Source organism: Neoarius graeffei, chromosome 2 (assembly GCF_027579695.1).
Source record: "Neoarius graeffei isolate fNeoGra1 chromosome 2, fNeoGra1.pri, whole genome shotgun sequence".
NCBI classification, from domain to species: Eukaryota; Metazoa; Chordata; class Actinopteri; order Siluriformes; family Ariidae; genus Neoarius; species Neoarius graeffei.
Genome location: NC_083570.1, coordinates 121,375,782 through 121,388,104, shown reverse-complemented (window position 1 = coordinate 121,388,104; position 12,323 = coordinate 121,375,782). Strand labels below are relative to the sequence as shown.

Here is a 12,323-nt window from a genome sequence, read left to right as displayed (position 1 = left end):
CTGTCCAACAATATCTCCAGTTGGGCTCAGCAGTTCTCCCTGGCTGCGCACAGCCTGAGGCAATCCCTGCTTCCCCTTCCTGAGTCACCAAACAGGTTACCAGAACTTCCTTGTGGCCAACCGAAAGTACTTCTCCATGTCAAGTCAAGTCAAGTTTATTTGTATAGCGCTTTTAACAATAAACATTGTCACAAAGCAGCTTTACAGAATTTGAATGACTGAAAACATGAGCTAATTTTGTCCCTAATCTATCCCCAATGAGCAAGCCTGTGGTGATGGTGGCAAGGAAAAACTCCCTCAGACGACATGAGGAAGAAACCTCGAGAGGAACCAGACTCAAAAGGGAACCCATCCTCATTTGGGCAACAACAGACAGCATGACTATAACATTAATAGTTTTAACATGAAGACAGTTTTGTTGATGTTATAAACTCTTCATTGATGGAAACTTGAGTGCAAAACTGCTTAGTTACATGTTGGTCCTGGGATTGAGATACTAGCCTCTTCTGCCCCTCGGACAACTGCAGTCCGAAACTTAGCAAGTCAACTGTTGTCCTCAGCCATAAAAGCATTACTGTAAGAGTCCAGAGCATCCTCCAGGTGTAACCCTCAACTGTCCTCATGGGGCCATCCTTCAGAGGATCGATGCGATAAAACTCCGACCAGACACAGGGCACCAGGATGGATCAAGCAGGTCCGAGGGGCAGAAGAGGCTAGCATCTCAATCCCAGGACCAACATGTAACTCAGAGGGACAGATGGGGGGGGGGGGAGAGAAAACACAGGTTGTTAGGTATGCCCTAAAAATGACACAAGTATTAAATCTGTGTGGTAGGCTCACAGAGATGAGAGTCTTGACATCAGGCATAATACACAACAATGGCATGTTAATATGGTTAAAAAATATCATGACCTGCTCTGGCTGGATGCTTGATTGGGTGATGGGAGCACACTCCTCAGCAATGATGAGATGCAGATGGGACCCTTAGGGCTGGCCAAGACAATTCAGTTACATTTCACCGGGTCTGGGACATGCGACAGAATGTCTGACAGCCGAGTCCCTGCAGGCTACAATAGCCAGTCAAGGTCTCCACCCTCTCCTCCAAAAGATTTCCTGTTGACTCCATGTAACTCAGAGGGACAGATTTTTTTTGGGGGGGAGGGAAAGAAAATGCAGGTGGTTAGGTATGCCCAATGTCACCTGAATAAGTAGGAACAGTATACATATTGCACTGAGTACAAGCAGGGACTCTGGCAACTAACTATGACAGCATAACTAAAAGGGGAGAGCCAGAAGGTAACACAGGCATGAGGGAGCCCCGGGACATAAAGCAGTAGCCACTACACCATCAACAAACTCGAGTGAGCAAGCGAATGGGGACTGACAGCATCCATACATCCCAGTTTACCAAAACACTCTATGTCTGAGGACCCTCCAGATCTACACCTTTACCTCATAAACACCATTAACAAAAGGCTTGACTAAACAGATATGTTTTCAGCCTAGACTTAAATGCTGAGACTGTGTCTGATTCCCGAACATTACTTGGAAGGCTGTTCCATAACTGTGGAGCTTTGTAAGAAAAGGCTCTGCCCCCTGATGTAGCCTTCACTATACGAGGTACCAGCAGATAGCCTGCACCTTTTGATCTAAGTAGGCGTGGCGGGTCATAGAGGAGCAGAAGTTCACTCAGGTACTGTGGTGCAAGACCATTTAGTGTTTTAAAGGTCAATAGTAATATTTTATAATCAATACGAAATTTGATTGGGAGCCAATGCAGTGTGGATAAGACATGCGTGATGTGGTCATATTTTCTAGTTCTAGTAAGGACTCTTGCTGCTGCATTTTGAACTAACTGGAGCTTGTTTATGCACTTATTGGAACATCCAGATAGTAAGGCATTACAATAATCCAACCTGGAGGTAACGAAAGCATGGACTAGTTTTTCCGCATCATGTAATGACATTAAATTTCTTATCTTTGCAATATTTCTGAGATGAAAGAAAGCTATCCGGGTGATGTTATCAATGTGAGTTTTGAATGAAAGACTGGGGTCAATAATCACTCCAAGGTCTTTTACTGCTGCACGTGAAGAAACAGAAAGGCCATCCAGACTTAATGTGGAATCAGAAAACTTACTTCTAGCTGCATGTGGTCCGAGTACAAATACTTCAGTCTTGTCAGAGTTAAGCAGAAGGAAGTTAATAAGCATCCAGTGTCTAATGTCCTTCACACATTCCTCAATTCTATTAAGCTGGTATCTCTCATCAGGTTTTGCAGAATCATACAACTGTGTGTCATCAGCATAACAGTGGAAACTAATACCATGTTTATGAATAATATCACCCAGAGGGAACATATAAAGAAAAAAGCAGTGGACCCAAGACAGAACCTTGTGGAACACCAAACTTTACCTCAGTATGTCTAGAAAAATCACCATTTACATCAACATACTGATAACGATCAGTTAAATAAGAGCTGAGCCAGGAGAGGGCCATTCCCTTAACTCCCACAACATTTTCTAGTCTATCCAGAAGAATGGAACGATCAATGGTATCAAATGCTGCACTAAGGTCAAGCAACACAATTAGCGAGATACAGCCCTGATCAGACGCCAACAGTAAGTCATTTACTACTTTAACCAGTGCTGTCCCTGTGCTATGATGAGGTCTAAATCCTGACTGATACATTTCATGGATGTTATTCCTATGTAAATATGAGCATAACTGTTGTGCCACAACTTTTTCAAGGATCTTGAAGATAAAGGGGAGGTTTGATTTTGGCCGATAATTGGACAGCTGACAGGGATCAAGGTCAGGTTTTTTAATCAGGGGTTTGATAACTGCTAGTTTAAAGGATTTGGGTACATAGCCAATTGTAAGAGAAGAATTTATTATTTTTAGAAGCAGTTCAATTACTTCAGGTATTATCTGTTTGAATAGACGTGTAGGTAAGGGATCTAGTACGCAAGTTGAGGCTTTTGATGCAGAGATTAATGAAAGTAATTCAGTTTCTTTAAGGGGAGTAAAACATTCTAACTGATGATCTGATACAGTTATATAGTTAACTATAAGGTCACTTTCAATGTCTGACCTTAAATTAGTAGTTTGAATTTTTTGTCGGATATTCTCAATTTTGTCATTAAAAAATTTCATGAAGTCGTTGCTACTACATGCTGCAGGTGTGCATGTGTCTATAGTGGACTTATTCCTGGTTAATTTTGATGCAGTATTAAATAGGAATCTAGGATTATTTTTGTTATCTTCTATTAGGGAGGAGAAATATGTTGATCTCGCAGCACTAAGAGCTTTTCTATACTTCAGGAAGCTCTCCTTCCAAGCTAATTTGAACACTACCAATTTTGTTTGACGCCATTTACATTCCAATTTTTGAGTGGTCTGTTTTAATGTGCGAGTGTCATCATTATACCAGGTGCTAATTTTTTGTCTCTGACCATTTTCCTTTTTAGAGGAGCTACATTATCTAAGGTATGGCAGAATGTTGACTCTAAGCATTCAGTTGCCTGATCAAGTTCTGCAGGGGCTGACAGTGACCCAATCAGAGTTGAGAACTCTGGGAGATCATTTATAAAGCTCTGTGCAGTAGTTGACGTGAATGTATGTTTAATACAATAGCGTGGTGAGGTGCATATATTATTACTCAGACATAGTTTGAATGAGATGAGATAATGATCTGAGATAACTTCAGACTGTGGAAGTGTGACTATATTGTCTACGTTTAATCTGAATGTTAGTATTAGATCAAGGGTGTGTCCACCATTATGGGTCAGTCCTATGACATTCTGATTAATCCCTACTGAATCTAAGATGGACACAAACACTGTTTTAAAAGGGGTTATCGAAGTGAATATTAAAATCTCCGACAACTAAAGCTTTGTCTAAGAAAATAACCAGATCTGAGACAAAATCTGCAAATTCAGAAAGAAACTCAGAATATGGCCCCGGGGGCCTGTAGATAATAAGCAATGGAATTAACTGGGTAGACTTATTTTTCGAGGCTACATACATTATATGAGTATGAAGAACTTCAAATGTATTAAATTTATAACCAGGTTTGTGTGTTACACCTAGATAATCATTATAAATAACCGCAACGCCTCCTCCTCTGCCAGTTTGACGAGGCTGGTGCATATAACTGTATCCAGGAGGACTCGCTTCATTTAATGCAATATATTTATTTGGCTTAATCCATGTTTCAGTTAAACAAAGTTGTGGCAGCAGGGGCGTGGCCAAGCATCAGTCTGTGACAGGAGGGCGGAGTCAGGGAAGGTAAGTGGCAGAATCACTACACCTGATGTCAATTAACCTGTGTTTGTGTGTCTTCCCAGTGACCGCACCCTATATAAAGAGAGAGAGAGAGCAGAGGAAGGCAGCTCTCTCTGGAACCAGTCAACTGGTGTGTGTTGTGTGACTGGATATATTTGTCTCTGAAAAGAACAAATAAAAGAGCATTATGGAACTTTATTCTGGCCTGCCATCTTTCTGTGCTCCTCCCCCTCCTACGAACTGCCACAGTGGTGCCGAAACCCGGGACGAAGCACAGGAAAAGAACAGCCCCATGGAGTCCTCCACCTTCGCGGACCTGGTCCACGCCCTCGCCATGGCCCAGCAGAGCCAGCACCAGGCACTAATCACCCTCCGTAAGGAGCAAGAGTGCCAGTTCGAGGCCCTGGTGCTGGCGCAGCAGGAAGATCGTCAGGCGTTTCGGCACCTCCTCGCGTCGGCAGGGTCCACCAGCGCTCCCACCATGGGCCCGTCCCCCCTCATCCTAACCAAGATGGGCCTGCAGGACGACTCTGAGGCATTCATCACGCTCTTCGAGCAAGTCGCGGAGACCTCGGGGTGGCCAATGGAGCAGCGCGCAGCATGCCTTCTCCCCCTGCTAACAGGAGAGGCGCAGCTGGCCATGCTACAGCTCCCCGCTGACCACCGTCCGTCCTCCAGCGGGTGGGGTGCACCCCCGAACAACAACGACAGTGCTTCCGCGCTCTGCGGCTGGAGGAAGTCGGCCGGCCGTTCGCGTTTGGCCAGCAGCTCCGGGACGCCTGCTGGCGGTGGTTGAGGGCCAACAACTGCGACGCCGAGGGAATCCTCAATCAGGTGGTGCTGGAGCAGTTCATCGGCCGCCTGCCAGAGGGAACCGTGGAGTGGGTCCAGTGTCACCGCCCGGCGTCGCTGGATCAGGCCATCGAGTTGGCGGAGGACCATTTGGCGGCTGTTCCGATGGCAGGACAGCGAACATCCTCTTCTCTCCTCTCCTCTCTCTCTCTCCCCCTCTCGTCCTCACTCCGTTCCCCCACAGCGGAGGCGGGGGCTGGCCCCACCCCAGCTGGCCCATCGCACCCTCAGTGTCCTCCCGTTTCTCCCTTCTGTGTCTGTCTCTTCCCCCCCTCAGGTGAGTGAGCCCTGGGGCGCCGGTGCAGAGAGGAAGCCCGGGCCGGTTTCCTGGCGCTGCGGGGAGCCGGGCCACCTCCAACAGCAGTGTTCGGCAATGGAAGTGGGCGCGGTGGTTCGGATCCCCGACGCGCCAGGAGCTGCCCTCGATTAGGCCAGAGCGTATCGCATACCGGTGAGTATCCAAGGGGATACATATCAGGCATTGGTGGATTCCAGTTGTAATCAGACCTCAATCCACCAAAGCCTGGTGCAAGACGAGGCACTGGGGGGAGCACAGGGGGTGAAGGTGTTGTGTGTGCACGGGGATGTTCACAGCTACCCATTGGTGTCGGTCCACATTTTGTTCCGAGAGGAAAAATTTATAGTAAAGGCGGCGGTTAATCCTCGCCTCACCCACTCGATAATTTTGGGGACGGATTGGCCGGGATTCGGGGAGTTGATGAGTCATCTAGTGAAGAGTGGGTCCTGCCATAGGTCAGCAGGGGGAGGTCCTGGTGTCGCTTTGGCGGGGGCAGCTGTCGCAGAGCCGTCCACGTCATCTTCGCGTCAGAGTGAGGAGCCACAGGCTCCTCCTCCCTCTCTTGGGGAATCCCTTGCGGATTTCCCGTTAGAGCAGTCGCGAGACGAGACTCTGCGGCATGCGTTTGACCAAGTGAGAGTAATCGATGGTCAAACGCTCCCGCCGAACGCCACCCCGTCCTTCCCCTATTTTTCTATTATGAAAGATAGATTATACCGAGTGACGCAGGACACTCAGACAAAAGAGCAAATCACCCAGCTTTTGATTCCAAAAAGCCGCCGGGAATTGGTATTCCAGGCGGCTCACTTTAATCCCATGGCTGGACACTTAGGGCAAGATAAGACACTAGCCCGAATAATGGCCCGATTCTATTGGCCGGGGATTCACGGCGATGTCCGTAGGTGGTGTACAGCGTGCCGCGAATGCCAGTTAGTAAATCCAGCAGCCATTCCAAAAGCGCCTTTGCACCCCCTACCATTAATCGAGACCCCGTTCGAAAGGATTGGGATGGATCTCGTCGGGCCATTAGATCGGTCAACACGAGGGTACCACTTTATATTAGTTCTGGTGGACTATGCAATGCGATACCCGGAAGCGGTGTCTCTTCGCAATATCTCAGCACGCAGTATTGCGGAGGCACTCTTCCGCATCATCTCCCGAGTTGGAATCCCGAAAGAGATTCTTACTGACCAAGGCACCTCGTTTATGTCACGAACACGGAGCGAACTGTATAGGCTATTAGGTATTAAGCCGAAACGCACCAGCGTTTATCACCCACAAACGGACGGTTTAGTTGAACGGTTCAATCGCACCCTCAAGAATATAATTAAAAAATTCGTAAGTGAGGATGCACGTAACTGGGATAAATGGCTTGAACCCTTGTTATTTGCAGTGCGAGAGGTCCCCCAAGCCTCCACGGGGTTCTCCCCATTTGAATTGTTATACGGGTGTAAGCCGCGCGGCATTTTAGATGTGCTGCGAGAAAATTGGGAGGAGGGACCTTCACCCAGTAAAAATGAAATTCAATACGTTATTGACCTGCGCGCAAAACCCCACACGCTCACACACCTAACCCAGGAGAATTTGCGGCAGGCCCAAGAACAGCAAACCCGCCTGTATGACAGGGGTACGCGCCTTAGGGAGTTCGCACCGGGAGATAAAAGTACTCGTACTGTTGCCCACGTCGAGCTCCAAATTGATCGCCAAGTGGAAAGGGCCCTTTGAGGTCACATAGCGAGTCGGGGACGTCGACTATGAGGTGAGGCGAACGGACAGGGGTGGGGCGCTACAGATTTACCACCTCAATCTACTCAAACTCTGGAATGAGGAGGTCCCCATAGCATTGGTGTCGGTGGTTCCAGAGAAGGCGGAGCTGGGGCCGGAGGTTCAAAAGGGCACATTGGCATCGCATACCTCTCCGGTCCCCTGTGGAGACCACCTCTCCCCGACCCAACTCGCGGAGGTCGCCCAGTTGCAGACCGAGTTTTTGGACGTGTTCTCGCCCCTGCCCAGCCACACCGACCTCATAGAGCACCACATTGAGATGCCCCCGGGGGTGGTAGTGCGTAGCCGCCCTTACAGGCTGCTCGAACACAAGAAAAAAGTGGTTCGGGAAGAACTCGAGGCCATGCTCGAGATGGGCATCGTCAAGGAGTCCCACAGTGACTGGAGCAGCCCAGTGGTCTTGGTTCCCAAGGCCGACGGGTCGGTCCGGTTCTGTGTGGACTACCGAAAAGTCAACGTGGTGTCTAAATTCGACACGTACCCAATGCCTCATGATGAGTTGCTCGATCGGCTAGGCATGGCTCACTTTTACTCAACAATGGATTTGACAAAGGGTTATTGGCAGATCCCTTGACTCCATTATCCCAAGAAAAAAAACTGCCTTTTCCACACCGTTCGGCTTACACCAGTTTGTCACACTTCCTTTTGGGCTGTTAGGGGCGCCCGCTATGTTTCAGCGGCTGATGGACAGGGTCCTCCGCCCCCATGCCACCTATGCGGCCGCATACCTCGACAATATCATTATTTATAGTAATGACTGGCAGCGGCACTTACAACACCTGAGGGCCGTCCTTAAGTCACTGAGGCGAGCGGGTCTCACAGCCAACCCAAAGAAGTGTGCGATTGGGCGGGTGGAAGTACGGTATCTGGGCTTCCACTTGGGCAACGGGCAGGTGCGTCCCCAAATTAACAAGACAGCAGCAATTGCGGCCTGCCCGAGGCCCAAGACCAAAAAGGGGGTGAGACAGTTCCTGGGGCTGGCTGGCTACTATCGTAGGTTTATACCTAATTATTCGGACATCACCAGCCCGCTGACTGATCTCACTAAAAAGGGGGCACCAGATCCGGTCCAGTGGACGGAGCAGTGCCAGCGGGCTTTCTCTGAGGTAAAGGCTGCACTGTGCGGGGGGCCACTATTACACTCCCCTGACTTTTCTCTCCCTTTTATGTTACAGACAGATGCGTCGGACAGAGGGCTGGGAGCCATGTTGTCCCAGGAGGTGGAGGGGGAGGATTGTCCCATGCTGTACATCAGCAGAAAGCTGTCGGTACACGAGGGGCGCTACAGCACGATAGAGAAGGAGTGCCTCGCGATCAAGTGGGTGGTCCTCGCCCTCCGCTACTACCTGCTGGGGCGCCCTTTCACCCTCTGTTCGGACCACACGCCCCTCCAGTGGCTCCACCGCATGAAGGATGCCAACGCGTGGATCACCCGTTGGTATCTGGCACTCCAACCCTTTAATTTCAAGGTGATCCACAGGCCGGGGGCGCAGATGGTTGTGGCGGACTTTCTCTCCCGTCAAGGGGGGGGGGGAGTCGGCTGCAGGCCGGACGGCCGCCCGGCCTGAGTTGGGCGGTGGGGGTATGTGGCAGCGGGGGCGTGGCCAAGCATCAGTCTGTGACAGGAGGGCGGAGTCAGGGAAGGTAAGTGGCAGAATCACTACACCTGATGTCAATTAACCTGTGTTTGTGTGTCTTCCCAGTGACCGCGCCCTATATAAAGAGAGAGAGAGAGCAGAGGAAGGCAGCTCTCTCTGGAACCAGTCAACTGGTGTGTGTTGTGTGACTGGATATATTTGTCTCTGAAAAGAACAAATAAAAGAGCATTATGGAACTTTATTCTGGCCTGCCATCTTTCTGTGCTCCTCCCCCTCCTACGAACTGCCACAAAAGTATATTAAACTCCTGGTCAGTAATGAGTTCATTAACCATTAGCGCTTTAGATGTAAGAGATCTAATATTTAATAGCCCCACCTTTAGATCAAAAGTGCTGGCAGCAGCTGTACAGTCAGTATGATCTAATTTTATATTGATTAGGTTACTGGAACAAACTCTCTGAATATTTCTACCTTTTTGTTGAGCTCGGGGAACAGACACAGTCTCGGTGGAGTGGACCCTGAGTGACGACTCTGTGCAGCTAGCAGACAGTCGGTTTAGCCTGTTCGTCTGCTCCCTGGCCTTAGCTCTGGATTGTCAGAAATTATCTAGGCCTGTTCTGAGACTATGACCTATGCTGCAGGAAATGAGAGCAGCACCTTCCCGAGTGGGATAGATACCGTCCCGCCCTAACAGGCGAGCAGTGCCCTCAAAATTAGCCCAATTATCTATAAAGCCCACATTGTTTTCAGAGAACCACCTGGACAACCAGCAGTTCAGCGACCATAACCTGCTGTAAGCTACATTGCCACACCACATTGGGATGGGGCCAGAACATACTACAGCATCGGACATCGCCTTCGCTAATTTAAACACCTCTACAAAGTTACTCTTAGTAACCTCAGACTGACGAAGGCGTATATCATTAGCTCCTGCATGGATAACTATCTTTGAGAACCTGTGCTTGCCTAGGACACTAAGATTACCTGCTATGTCCGGCACCCTGGCTCCCAGTATACACCTGTCTAAAGCTGCTGGTGCCCCTAAAGGCTGAGCTAATTTCACATGCTGTATGATAGAGTCCCCTATAACCAGAGCTCTTTCAGGGCTCCCATGGCCTCCCATCCATGGCCTCCCCAAAGTCCTCCCACACTGGGTTCTTGCTTCAGCAACTGTCAAAGCTGCAGCCCTTCTGGCCTCCCAGTACTTGCCTGCTGCCTCAAGGGACCCCTGGGCCAACCAAGCCTGATAGGCCTCTTTCTTCAGCTTAATGGCTTCCTTCACCACCAGTGTTCACCAGCAGGTTCTAAGGCTACTGCCCCAACAGGCACTGACAACTTTTTGGCCACAGCTCCTACCAGCTGCCTCTACAATGGAGGCTTTGAACATGGTCCATTCAGATTACACATCCCCAACCTCCCCCAGGATGAACAAAAAGCTCTTCTGGAGGTGGGAATTGAAGACCTCACAAACAGAGGACTCCACCAGATGTTCCCAGTTCACCCTCACTCCATGCTTGGGTTTGCCAGGTCTGTCTGGCAGCTTCCCCCACCATCTTATCCAACTCACCACCAGGTGGTGATCAGTTGACAGCTCTGCTCCTCTCTTCTCCCAAGTGTCCAAGACATATCGCCACAGATCTGATGATACAACCACAAAGTCGATCATTGATCTTTGGTCTAAGGTGTTCTGGTACCAAGTACACTTATGAACCACAATATGCTCAAACATGGTGTTTATTATGGCCAATCCATGATGAGCACAGAAGTCTAACAATAAAACAATGCTTGGGTTTAGATCAGGCAGGCTGTTCCTCTCAATCACCCCACTTCAGGTTTCTATATCATTGCCCACATGAACGTTGAAATCCCCCAGGAGAACTATGGAGTCTCCAGGTGGCACCCCTTCCAGGACACTACCCAGTAACTCCAAGAAGGCTTAATACTCTGCAGTGCTGTTTGGTGCATAACCACAAAGAACAGTCAGAGTTTTCCTCTGAGTGACTTGCAGTCACATAGAGACGACCCTCTTGTTCTCTGGGGAGAACATCAAAACAGCAGTGGTCAGCCAGGGGCTCATGAGTATCCCCACACCTGCCCAGCGCCTCTTACCCTGGGCAACTCCAGAAATGGAAAGAGTCCAACCCCTCTCCAGGAGTTTGGTTCCAGAACTGGTGCTATGCGTGGAGGCGAGCCGAACTATATCTAGTTGGTACTGCGCCACCTCCCAAACCAGCTCCAGTTCCTTTTCCACCAGAGAGATGATGTTCCACATCCCAAGAATTAGTCTGTGCTGCTGAGGATCAGCATGCCCAGGCACCTGCCTTTATCTGCCACCTGGCTCACAATGCACCCGACAATGCTTGTCCTTGCAGGTGGTGAGCCCACATGGTGGCAGCTCCATGTCATTTCTTCTGGCTGTGCCTACTTGGACCCAATGGGTCAAGGCCCAGCCACCAGTTGCTCGCTGGGGAGCTCCCCTCCCAGGTCTGGCTCCAGGAGGAGGCCCAATTTTCCCACTCCCAGACAAGGTGCTGCAGCTCCTTCTTTGTCATTTCATCGGGTTCTATGAATCGCTCTTAATCTGGCCCCTCTGCTGGAACCAATTTGCCTTGTGAGACCCTACCAGGGGCTAATGCCCCCAACAACACAGCTCCCAGGATCACTGTGACACACAGACCCCTCCACCCCATTACGGTGGTGATTCTTCAGCGGGGAGCTATAAGCTATAAGATATAATCATCAAAATTAAAACAAAAAAAGGCTTGAAATATTTCACTTTATGTGTACTGAATATAGAATGTATGAAAGTTTATCTTTTTTTAATTGAATTATGAAAAAAAATGTACTATTTAAGGATATTCTAATTGTTTGTTTGAGATGCACTAGTAATGGACTTTGCACAGGAGAGAACCTGCACAGGAAATCTAAACAGACAACAACCTGAGTTCAGAATCAAAGCTGGGACAATGGAGCTGTGAGGCAGCAATACTACCTGCTGCACCACCATGCCACCCTCTTTAGCATCTTATGAAACCATGGGCTTTAAATAAATAATTATCTTTTTTTCTGTCACAGGTGAATGTTTTTGGATTTGGGGCAAAGAATGATAGAATATGGTAGCATTACTATGATAAAACATATCGTGTAATGATGAAAGGAGCCAAACACAACGGGAACATTGAATATAACGTCATGCTGGAACTTGAAAAGAGAAATAAAATTAAAATTTATAAAGGATGGAAAAATTAGCTATTCATATCAGATGGTTAAAGATTTTGAAAGACAGATCCCTCTCTGGCTCTAACCTTTAACCCTCATTGCATGGACGTGGCACTGACTCAGACCAACTCCTTAGATTTAGTAGCAATGCAACTGTAATGCTTTGCCAGTTTTCCCAATCAGTTATCACCAACAATAAAATGCCTGCTTCAGCTAAGCATAAAATACAGAATAGAGGGAACATTTCATCTGATGCTCCCAAATTACATTTTTCCCACTTGTTTG

At 48.6% G+C, this 12,323-nt stretch overlaps 1 pseudogene; it reads left to right on the top strand.

Moving 5' to 3' along the window:
* LOC132870857 (CMP-N-acetylneuraminate-beta-galactosamide-alpha-2,3-sialyltransferase 1-like) overlaps positions 1-12,068 on the top strand; it is an 82,344-nt pseudogene extending 70,276 nt beyond the window's left edge.
* Positions 12,069-12,323: the final 255 nt, after the last annotated feature.